Source organism: Elephantulus edwardii, unplaced genomic scaffold, assembly GCF_000299155.1.
Source record: "Elephantulus edwardii isolate Elephantulus edwardi_28Jun2011 unplaced genomic scaffold, EleEdw1.0 scaffold00034, whole genome shotgun sequence".
Taxonomy (NCBI): Eukaryota; Metazoa; Chordata; class Mammalia; order Macroscelidea; family Macroscelididae; genus Elephantulus; species Elephantulus edwardii.
Genome location: NW_006399784.1, coordinates 16,385,649 through 16,398,693, shown reverse-complemented (window position 1 = coordinate 16,398,693; position 13,045 = coordinate 16,385,649). Strand labels below are relative to the sequence as shown.

General features: G+C 37.8%; 1 protein-coding gene across 1 annotated transcript in view; it reads right to left on the bottom strand.

Annotated features, from left to right (window-relative positions):
- The window catches only part of DCHS2 (dachsous cadherin-related 2), a 393,558-nt gene that overhangs the window by 23,849 nt on the left and 356,664 nt on the right, over positions 1 to 13,045 (bottom strand). The gene's annotated exons all lie outside the window — the stretch shown is intronic.

Sequence of the window (13,045 nt, the reverse complement as noted above, 5' to 3'; positions counted from 1 at the left end):
ACCATGGCCTGTATCAGGTGGACCTTAGCCTCCAGAGAGACACTGCTGCTCTTGCGTATTTTGAACCAGGCAGGAACAGGAATAAAAAGGTAGAACTATTAAAATAATACTGCTTTGTATCAATATTTCTTTGTACTGGTATTTTGTGAGACCCTGTCAATTCAAATTAGAAAATTAAGGAAGAACACTTTCATCATTAATATGCAAAAATGTTTGACTCAAGCATAAGTAGAGAAATAAGTTTATGATCTAGAAGAATTTAGACTGTCATTCATTTTCACTTAAGACACTGAGACAGCTAGACCTCCATCAGCCAAGCCAGAAATTTTACAATTTTCTTCAAGTTCTCCCAGCATCCAACTAACTATGAGTCATAGTGTTTACCTCCTAAATATCATTTAATGTTCTTATCCATTTCATGGTTTTTTAAATTTGTAAATGATTTTTTATTCTGGTTTGAATGAAAGTTTACAAAAACACCTGTTTCTTTCATTCGTCCATACACATTTCTCTCCTTCGTCCACTATTCAGGGAGCGAGAGTGACCAGCCATCCTGCTTTGTGTGGGATTGAGCAATTCCTTGGGGCAAGGAAATTTCAGATTTTTAAAAATTTTTTTTAAATTTTATTATTTTTGTTTGAGTGTACCGTCAAATCAGATCTGACTGGTACAGGAGGAGATTGTCCCTCCTTCCCCGGCAGAGCATCTGGTGGATTCGAACCTTGCGCCTCTGGGATTGTAGTTGCAGCTCCTTGCCACTAGGCCACCAGAGCTCCCCTCAGATTTTTTTTTAAAGCAGGATAGTCCAGGTATACTGAGCCATAGGACTTTGAGTACTGAATCTAGGCAAATGCAGGGAAACTGGGAGTTGGTGGTGAACCTAGCCTAAAGCCTTCATCATTTTTACCTGAATTGCTGTAATTTACTGCATTTTTGGAACCCTGGAACAATTTTTTTACCTACCAACTACAAGACTCATTTGCTATAGTCCATCTTTCCCTCCACTCTGCAGCTGAAGTGCTCTATCTAAAAATTCTAATTTGAAAACCTGACTCTTCTATTAAAACCCTCTGTTGGTTCTATTACTCTTAAAGCATTCATCCAAGCCCTAAGCTTCTACACATTATCCTTGTTAACCTGTGTTCTTCCTGGAATCCCTGTCTCAAGACTATCTTAGTCTCTCACAGGATGTGTATATATCATTAGGAAGCTTTTGCTGACTTTTCCTCTAAATTGAATGCATCTTTCTATATTCTAATATCTAGAAATAATTCCACGTGGAACACGTGTTTTGCATAGCAATAATGACCCTGCATTCTAATGATTTTCTTGACTGCTTCTCCTATAAGTATTTAAAGACAGGTTTCTGCCTTCTTTGTCTTACTTTTAAAAATAACTATAGCTTATTTCTTAATACTTGATCAAGTTTGCAGCTTTGAAAATCCCATGGAACATTCTATCAAACACATAAGGTAATCATGCATTGGAAGTGACAATAACAACAACAGCATGTATGTGTGATATGACAGAGCCAGGATCTGACAAGGGATCCCTGGGGATGTGGTCTATAGGGAGTTGCATTGTTAAACCACATGCTTCACCTCTCTGGTGTTTCAAATCCACCAGTGGCTCCAAGGGAGAAAGAGGGATAATCTCCTCTCGTGAGACTTACAGCCTCAGAAACACGCTGATGTATCATCTATGAGTTGGTTCTGACCCAACAGCATTAAGAATGTGAATATGTGTGATTGACGTAAAAGCTTTTAACATACCTTTATTACAGTGCATATATCATACCTTCATATAAAATTGTTGACTTATGTTTTCCTACTCTCTGAACCCTAAGCAGTTAAGGAAGGTAAATGAATGATAAAATGGGTTACAAATTAGATAAGCACCTTTGGTTTTGACACACTATTTATCTTTGTTGTTGAGACTTTACTTAGAATATTAAGTCCTAGAAGTTCATAAGTCTCTACTTTCTTTTTCCTGTCATTGTTGTCTGATCCTGCCCAAGCTTATGCTATTTTCATAATCTCTGCTATGCGTAAGGCCATTGTTGCAGTCACTATGTCAACCATCACATTGAGATTCTGCCTATCCTGTTATGACCCCTTACTTTTCAAGCATGATGTTTTTTCTCAATCATATCATGCTCAAAGTATGTGAGATGAACTCTCATCCTCTTCCTTCTAAGGAGCACCCTGGATGTACTTCCTCCCTGACAGATATGTTTCTTCTTTTGACAGTCTATGATACACTCAATACTGTTAACAATATAAAAATTCAGAGGCATCAATTCAACTCATCAATTCATCTTAGTCTTTCAACTGACATCTTTGCTCTTTCAAACTTTGGAGAGGTCACTGATAGCCGATTTGTCCAATGCAATACTCCTAACAGTAAGTTTTAAAATAATGTAATAGCAGCATAATCTCATTGTGGCTTAAATTCCCCAGAATATGAAATGATCACTGTTTCGTCTTGATTGTTTATGAGGTGCTCAGGCTGCCTTCGGCTCTATCAGCCTTGGAATATCAATCAGTAGAACCATGTGAATTTCACACTTCTGGAGCCTGGGAATAACTCCATGTGGAAAGTGTGTTTTGTTAGTATGAACATCATTCATGTGCATATGGAAATATTTTACTAAAAATAATCAAATCATAATGTTCTCTCCCCTGCTGTCTGCCCCTCCTCAATGTCAAATGAATGTCTCAGCCAACACATCAATGTTAAGTTTTGTCAATTCTTTTATTACAGCCATAAACACTCTTTTTCACAACACCACAGCTTCAAGGGTTCTATGCAATATGTAAGTCAGGATTTTAAAAGTGAGATTCTTGAATACAGAGGGTAATAATTATTAAGTTTTTAAATAAAAAGGCAGTTAAAAGATTTCCAATGGCTTAAAGAACAAAACAAAGATGATGAAGGTAGACCTGCACAAATTCTATACAGAACTTCTGAGAGTAAACAACGATGTCTCCGTGGTAGTCTTTGAACAGTGACTCCATGTTCTAGAATACGGAGTCAACCCAAGTGGCTCCATATTCTAGAACAGCCATCCTGATTAATACGATCTGTTGGGACTATAAGTGGAAATGACCAAATTCAAAGTAGGCCCACAGTTCTAGGTGTATTATAATACTACTTTAATTTTTTTTAAAAAAATGTAGACTATTTTAATAGTAACATTGTTGTTGTTGATTGCCTTTGAGTAGAGCACGTCTTATAGAGACCCTATGAACAAAAGGCCTGAAGTCCCTCTACAACTACCAACATTTATCAAAGAGTTTTATTTCTTTATAGAGTTTCCAAAGGCAAGTTGTTTAGGAAGTGGATGCTATGCAAGTGGATGCTGCAAGGCCGCCAGCTGCTCTGTGGGAGAAGGATGGGCAATCTCCTCCCATGTCTTCAATCACCTCTGAAAACCCGCCGGAGGGTCAGTTCTGACACTGTGGTACACAGCAATAATAATATAAAAAATTAAAATAAAAAGTCATTAAAATACCAAAGGCTTTACATTTTGTCTTTCCACTGAGCACTTCCTGTTGGCAAATACTGAAGTCCAAAAGACCCTATTCTTGAGCTCAAATGTCACATCGTTATTCTCCTATCACCTTTCTTTCTTTTACCATCGAAATTTGTAAAAAGTTAAGTACTGTATGATTGTATGAAGCACCATGTAAAGTATATAAAACATAATGTACATGAATGAAAAACATGGGGAAGTAACCCATAAGTATTGCCTCTGTGTCCTGTTACAGCCACTCTTGGACTCAGTATAATATGCTGGTCATCCATCACTTTAGTGAATCTTCCTTGGAAAATATCATCAATCGCTTTCTAATCACCAGAGACAAGAGGCTCTTTGAAGTTCTGACATAGCCAATATAATCCTTAAATGCTTATTTGGCCTTGCATAAAATGAAAATAAAAAACAAATTTGCAGGTCATAACAAATTCCAGTGAGATATCTTCCAAGGAGCTAATCCTGTCACATATACATTGAAAATCCACTCCTTTGCTAGCACTTTAGTGCTTGTCCAGAACCATAAAGGGTCAGAGACTATTGACATTCTGCTGACAACAGAGGAAAAGGATCAAAAAACACTAGGAGACTAAGTCAACAAGGCAAAGGTTTTATTTACATCTGAATCTATACATGCAATGTTTTTCACTATTAAACTTCCTCACTGAAGTTTACAGAAACTCTCTAAGACAATAAATAGTAGCCACCATATAATTGTCGTTTCATGTCTCACAATCAGTGTGCAGTGTTGAAGTAGTTATGTATAAGAATACTGACTTCCTTGCTGTCAGCTCAGAAATGATTCATTCCCTGGTGACTCTCCAGGGGGTTTGGGGGAGGCTGTATATGGTAGAGGAGGTCACTGTCCATCTTCCTCCTGAGGAGCCACTGGTACAATTCCAAAGGCACACAGTTCGAATCCACCAGCTTCTCTGAGGGAGAAGGATGGGCAATCTCCTCCAGTGGAATTGACTACCCCTGAAAACCCACTGGAGGGTAGGTTATAAGTCAGTTCTGATTCAACAACACACACCAACAACAATAACAACAGAGAGGCACCACCTCTTGATTAGAAGCACTCATTATGACTGACATTTGTGAATGTCCACTGGCTGGAATCCAAGCTTCACCATTTACCATTTTCTTGCCATTTAATAACCTTAATTCTCTGTACTTCAACTCCCTTATTCTGTAAATCGTAAGGCTATTCTAAGACTTTATTAACATAATACAAGCAAAGCAAAAGCTCCATAAAGGACAACTTTGGAACTATTAACATGCTTCCTCCAAGGATTTTCCAGGGATTTAATTATACTTGAATGTATAATTAATAATTGGATGTAGAATCAACATCCATAGTAGCAGAAGCCAAGAAATCAAAAGACATGTTGGGAAAATATGCATCTAAGACCTCTCCAGGATATTAAAGAGTAAGGATAGCCATTTAAAGACCTGAGTGCCTGATACAGGACATAATATTTTCAATTGCTTCCTACATTTCTGAAATTCAGACAGTAAATTAGGGAGGCCAAAGAATTGATGTCTTTCAATTGTGTTGTGGCAGAAGACTCTTAAACATACCATAGACTGCAAATAACAAAGGCTCTACCGGAGGAAGTGCAACCCTGAAGATCTTTAAATGCAAGAAGAGTGATATACATTGGAAAAGTTGTCAGTAGGGGCCCGTCCCTGGAAAAAGACATCATGCTGGAAAAGACAGTGTTGGGGAAAGAGAGGAAGACTTTCAACAACATGGATTGATACAATGACTGTAACAACAGGCTGGAACATAGGAAGACTGTGAGGATGCTGTAACATAGAGCAAGACTCCAATCCTTTGTTCATAAAGTTGCTATGAACTATAGACTGAGCGGCTACAACAAGATGGATTTTATGGTTTTCTTTTCATGTTACTGAAAACAAGGAGTGGGTTGCTACGTTTGTCTTTGTTCACCTAGTCTTGTGACTCACAAATGTCAGTCAAAGATATCTATTTAATAATTTATCACTGTCTTTCCCATCAGTGTTCTTCTCTATGGCTTGATACAAAAGTTAAAAATGAGTTATTTCTTTGTAGTGGACGCAGTATTAATTCTTTTTCCTTAATTTTATATATTTTAAATTTATTTATTTTTCTTTTTTTAAATTTTTTTATTATTAATTTTAATGAAAGTTTACAGAGACTTTGGATTTCCATTCATTCATTGTTGCACTTTTCTCCCTGCCCACCCCTCTCCCCGGGTTTGCTCTTCTCTTTGAAAAGTAAAAGAAAAATTATGTCATTGTTATACAATCCCTCCCCCCAAGTCCACTCCACTATACAGCCTTCCTTCTGGACTCTAGTCATTAGAATAATACCTAATCACATATCCCTTTTAAACAGTTCTCTCCTTCATCTCTTTCAGTACAGTATACATTATTTATCCCCTCTTTCTCAGTCTCTCCCTCAACCCCAATGTCAGTCCATTTTACAACAGTGGAACTATGCAGTATTTGTTCTTTTGTGACTGAGATATTTTATATTTTTTAAGTGCTAGAACATTTGTTTTTAGTAAGACAAAAGCAAATTTCAAACATGAAGTTGTGAGGTACATGATCCTCAATGCATTCGTGGCAGTATGTGTGAAAGACTAAACGTCTCTCGGTTCTTGCTTTCCCCAGGCGTGAGTTGAGTTCTTTATGAAGAACTGATTGTAGGCACTCTTTAAATTTGGGACAAATTTGCTTTCATCCCTAGATGCTACAACACAAATAGGAAAATGTTGAAAGCAGAGAGGGTTAATTCCTAATTAAGGCTCCACTAAATAAGTGAAACATAAACAAAGCAATAATCAGGAAATGAGGATTCCTGGCACAGTTTAACGAGAACTAGTTGTCCTCAAGTTGATTTCAGCTCATGGAGATACCCCATGCGTCACAGCAGAGCTGTACTCCACAGGGTGTTTACTGCCTGTGCCTGTTAAAATAGATTACTAGACCTTTCTTCTGAAGTTTCTTCCAGTGGATTTTAAACACTAAGCCTTCCAGCTACCAGCTGAGTGCATTAACTTGATAGTATACCGCGGGCATGGGGAAGATGTCTGGCATGTAGCTGACTTTCAATACTCTCTGAATTTGGAATTATCCAAACAGGAAGCCTCTCTCTTTAACTCTCACTGCCTTTGAGTCAAAACTGACTTATAGCCGGCCTTGCAGTGGGTTTTCAATCACACAGGAGATTTCCCATCTGTTTCTCATGGAGTCACTGGTGTATTTGAACTACCAGAGAGGCGTCATCTTTGAGTTAGCAAGGCAGTTCTCTCTAGACTGTGCCACAGAACTCCCTTAAATAAGAACAAGGCTGAGACTTACCTTTCAGTTATGTGTCAATGAGGGAGTAAAAAGCTTTATGCTTAAAATTACGATAGGAAAAAATGTCTTATGAATAGCTTTTAAGATATTTAAAGAGTGCAAATCATTGAAGAAGCTTTACTCTATGAAGAAGAATGTGACCACAGGACTGGAGGAAGACTCATCAACAACCTGTTTTATGGCTGTAGAAAATTAAGATGACCTGAAGCAAGTACTAAAGAAGATCAAAGACTCCAGCGTTCACTATAGATTACATCTCAACCTCAAAAACCCCAAAACACCCACCACTGAACCAATAGGCAGCTTCATGATAGATGGAGAAAAGGTTCAAGTTGTTAACCACATCATTTCACTTATATCCAAGATCAACATGCTCCATTAAAGCAATCAAGAAATTAAAGGAGCTCTGGTGGCCTAGCGGCAAGAAGCTGCACTGAAAACCCAGAGGTGTTTGGTTCAAATCCACCAGATGTTGTGCTGGAGAAGGAGGGGCAATCTCCTTCTGTACCAGTCAGATCTGATTTGATGGTACACACCAAAAAATAATAAAATAAAATTAAAAAAATTTTAAAAAACAATCAAGAAAGTAAAAGATGTGTTGCCTTGGGAAAACACGCTGTCAAGGATCTCCCCAAAGTGCTAAAGAGCAACAACATCTGGTTAAGGACTAAGTGTGCCTGATCTAAGCCATGGTCTTTATTTATATTTTTTAAAGAAGATTTGTATTTTATACTGGTTTGCTTACAAAGTTCATATTCATTGTTTTACACACTGGATCTTTCCCATTCAGCTACAGTCTTTTCAATGGCTTCCTATGCACCTGAAAGTTGGAAAATGAATAAGGATATCAAAGAAGAATCAATGCCTTTAAGCAGGAGTGCTGGGGAAGAAAATATCCCAGAGAATGCCAAGAGAACAAACAAGTTTGTCTGGAGCAAGTACAACTTGGTGCTTCTTAAGGGCAAAAATGGTGAAAGTTTCACATACTTTGAGTATGTTGTCAGAAGAGCATGCTTGGAGAAAGACATCATGCTGGGAAAGATAAAGAGAGAAAGTGGGAGACCCTGAACAAGACGGACTGGCACAGTGACTGTCAGAGTGGGTTCAAGTGTACAGAGATTGTGAGGATGGCACAGGATGGCATGATGCAGATCTGTTGTTCATAGGGTTGCTATGAGGCATAAAAAACCCTGATGGCACTGAACAACATCATGCTGTTATCAGATCCATCCCAACACATACTAATCATATCAGACAGTACACTTGCCCATAGGATTTTAGTGGTAGGAAGCTGTGCTGCAATACCAAAGGCATGTGTTTTGAATCGACCAGCTGCTCTGTGGGAGAAGGATGGACAAGCATCATTAGATTAAATGACCTCTGAAAACCCACCAGAGGGTCAGCTCTGGGTTGGTTCTGAGTCTATGGTACAAAACAACAACAATGAATGCAGATAGAAGTAGACTGACACATTTTTCTCTTATGGAGAGGCTGGTGGTTCTAAACATCAACTGTTTTTTTAGCTTATTTGAAATCTATACAAAGAAGCTGTGGCCTGAAAACAGAAAGGGAGCACTGCATGGTTAAAAATCAGGAAAGATGTGTGTCAGGACTGAATCTTTTCTCCATACCTATTAGGTATGAGTGTTGAGCAAATCATTCAAGAAGTTGGACTTTATGAAAAAGAATGTAGCATCAAGATAAAGATCAGAGGAAGACTCATCAATAACCTGCATTATGCAGATTACACAACTCTGCTTGCTATAAGTGTAGAGGACTTGAAATGCTTGCTGCAGAGGATCAAAGACTACAGCATTAAATATGGATTGGATCTCAACACCAAGAAAACAAACATCCTCACCACTGTACTGATAACCAACATCATTATAGATGGAGAAAAGATCACAGTTATCAATTATTTCATCCTACTTGGATCCACAATCAACACACTTGGTACCAGCAGTCAGGAGATCAAGGAGACATATTGCATTGGATAAGTTTACTGTCAGGGACCTCTCCAAATTACTGAGGAGCAATGATACCAATTTGTAGACTAAGGTGCATGTGATTCTGCTCATAGTCTTTTCAATCACAGTTATGCACCTGAGAGCTGAACAATGAGTAAGGATGACAGGAGAAGAAGTGATGTCTTTGAGCTGTGGTATTGGAGAAGAGTGCTGAGTATGCATACCATGGACTGCCAAAAGAATAAGCATATATGTCTTGGGGGGAAATGCAGCCACAATGCTCCTTGGAGGCAAGAATGGGGAAGATCCCTTCACATACTTTAGGCATGTTGCTAGTAGAGGTTATTCCTTGAAAAGGGATATCATACTTAGGAATGTGAAGGGTCAGCCCAAGGGAAGAAGACCTTCAATGAGACTGATTAATACAGTGATTACAGCAGAGGGCTCAAGTATGTCAGATGATGAGGACAGCACGGGATAGGACAGGGTTTACATCTGTTGTTCACAGAGTCACTATGAGTCATATTCAATTCGAAGGCATCTAACAACAAGAAGCAGCCCTTTCTTAGGGAACTCTGGTGGCCTGGGGTAAGATGTTGTGCTGCTAACTCAAAAGTATGCCGATGGAATCCACCATTTGCTCCTTAAGAGACAGACAGATAGGCAATCTGCTCCAAGGTGATTTATAGCTGACTGCTATCAAGACTGATATTGGAAGATCTGTTCATCTTGCCTGTATGCTTATTGTTGCTGATATTGCAGGATCATGTGTATAACAGTGTTCGGCTTTGTGAATTTTTAGAGGCTGTACATAGCATGGAGCAGTGTGCCATCTCTCTCTTGAGAAACAGCCATGAGTTGGTTCTGGCTTGAGAGCACACCACATGAAGAAGCACTTTCTTAGCTTCCGTCTTTCTTTTTCAAAATTTGTATTCCTTTCCTAAGTGTAGTCACGAGTGCAGTCCTTTTCATCTGTCTCCATCTTTTTATCTTGCCTGGACACTTATGAATCTGCAATTTGACACCTGTTATTTCTTTTCTTGCAGGATTAGGTGTATAACCATGTTTAGCTCTGCTCACTGTGTTTGGTTGGCTCAGTCTTCTCTTTCATTAGTGATATTTTGCAGATCATTCCCTTATTATATATAGTCTTTCCCATCCATCATAGTGTGTTTCTATTATATTATGTACTGAGTCTTACTATCCTTTTCCTCACTTCCTTTCCCTAGAAAACAACTAATAACAATTATCTAACAATGGAAGATAATTAACAATAAAGGTGTTTAAAGCTTCTTTTGTTATTACTATGTGCCTCTGAGTTGAGTACAACTCATAGCAACCTTATTGGACCTGACCCTTTCCTGTGCCATCCTCATCATTTCTGATGCACTTTGTTACATCGTTAATGAATAAGGAGTAATGACAACTAGCTAGGTTTATTTTATTCATATCCTTGCAAGATAAATGTGAAGATGAGATGAAACACTATCTGAGAAAGATCTTTGAGAGAAGTGTACAAAATCCAATCACACTTTTCACCTGTTATACTGGGTAAGTCTGAATCACTTACTTATTTTTAGGTGCTGTGTACTGTCCAGCTGGAATTAACCCAGAGCTGACCCTCCAGTGGGTTTTCAGAGGCAGTTAATTGCACAGGAGGAGACTGCCCAGCAGCTGGTGGATTTGCCAGTTGGCCACCAGAGCTGCTTCTCATACATTTGTACTACTGAGGGACCTAGTACAATCATAAAACTTATTAAAAGAGGCAATAGGAAAACCAAGGTTACCTCTGACAAACAGAGATCTTTATGGTCATGTAGTCTATAAAATTAAAAAAAAAATTCTAGGTAGCCTAAAATGTCTGTGAATGGGCCTTCTTAAAGAATAATGTTATAACTCTTCAATGCAGTACCATGAGATTGAAAAAAAAAGAATGAGATCTTTATCTATACAGAGAGAGACAGATCTCTAGGACAGATGGCTTATCCTATATGCCTATTTGCATTAAATTAAGTAACAGCACATCCAAATAATATAATAGTTCTAGAAGCATATAGAAGAAACTATTATCCCTGTTTGTCAAAGATAGGCTTAAAGTTCTTTGAGCATAAACACTTTTTTCCAATAGTAAATAATTTTTTTAATTTTAATTGTGATTTTAACAAAAGTTTACAGAAAAGTTGCATTTTCAATCATTCATTGTTGCACATTTTCCTCCTTCCCCCTTCCCCATCCTGTTCACTTTCTTTTTTAAGGAACTTATGAAATATTATAAAAAAATGAGTGACCTTAGAGGACATTATGCTGAGTGAAATATCTCAGTCATAAAAGGATAAATACTGTATAGTGCCACTGTTATAAATCAGGACTGACATCAGATTTGGGGGGAACTAAGAGAGGATAAATAATATATACTGCACTGAAACAGATGAGGGACAGTACTGCTTAGGAGGAATATATGATTGGGTATTATTGTCAGGACAAGAGTCCAGAATGAAACCTGCACAGTGGTGTGGACTGGGGCTGGGGGTGGGGGGGAACTGCATAACAATAAAATAATTTGTTTTTTACTTGTCAAAGAGAAAAGCAAATGGGGGGAGGGGTAGGCAGGGAGGAAAGTGAGAAACAATGAATGAATGGAAATTAAAAAAAAAATAAAATTAAAATAAGTTTTAAACAAAAACAACAAAAAATTCATTCATTGTTACACAATTTCCTCCCACCCTTCCTTTCGCCTCTCCCTTCCCTTTGCAATGTACCGCTTTTTCTGGACTGTTGCATTACATATAATGCCTAAACATATATTCCTTTTTTACAGTTCTCTCCCTAATCTGTTTCAATACATTCTTCATTATCTATCCACTCTTTTCCTATTCTTCTCCCAGCTCTACTAATAGCAAATAATTTATAAAGTTAAATATATCAAAGAGTAAACATAAGCTGCATCAAAACATCCCAATTGCCTACCAAAAGATGAATAGACAAATATCTTAGAGTGAATACTATTCAGTCTTAAAGAAAATAAAGTCCAAAAACTTGGCACAACCTAAATGAACCTCAAAGATAGCCTGCATGAAGCAAGTCAAAGGACAAATCTGTATGTCATTGCTTACAGAAAATGACAATATTTAGTAAAGTGGCAGGATACAAGATCAACATACAAAAATCAGTTGGATTTCTCTACAGTGACAAAGAGAATACAGAGTGAGTATTAAGAAAAACAATATCCTTCACAATAATTAATCACAAGGTTAAATACTTGGGAGTAAATTTAACCAGAAGCATAAAGGATCTATTCAAATAAAATTACAAAACATTACTACAAGTAACAAAAAGAGATCTTGAAAAGTGGAAGAATATCCCTTGCTCATGGATAGGAAGACTCAATATTGTGAAAATGGCAATGCTACCAAAGGCAATTTACACATTCAATGCAATCCCAATACAAACAAATACCAATCCCATTCTTCAACGAGAAACAAAAGACAATCTCCAGTTTCATTTGGAATGGAAAGAAGCCCCAAATAAGCAAAGCACTCCTGAAAAATAGAAGAGTGGTAGGAGGTATCTCACTACCTGATTTCAAATCCTACTACACTGCCCTAGTGGTAAAGATAGCATGTTACTGGTACAATGACCGACACATAGATCAATGGAATAGAATTGAGAATTTGGAGATCAGCCCATCTATCTATGGTCGAATGATTTTTGGCAAGGAGATGAAATCAGTTAAGGGGAGGAACGATAGCCTTTTTAACAAATGGTGTTGGCAAAATTGGAAAATGATCTGCAAAAGACTCAAGGAAGACCCACACCTCACTGCATACACAAAAATAAACTCAAGGTGGATCATGGATCTAGGACTAAAACCAAGGACTATAAACTTCATCACAGAAAAGCTAGGAACAACACTAGAAGTCCTAATCCACAACATCAACAGTCTTCCAAGTATCCTGAAAAACCTACAACCAGGAGAAGATAAAGTAGATGAATAGGATCTTCTAAGAATCAAATCAAATCAGCACATCAACAGAGAACTACCAGAAGTCCAGGCTGGGTTTAGAAGGGGTCATGGTACTAGAGATATTGTAGCTGATGTTAGATGGATTTTGGCTGAAAGCAGGGAATACCAGAGGAATGTCTATCTGTGTTTCATTGACTATGCAAAGGCATTTGACTGTGTAGATCATAA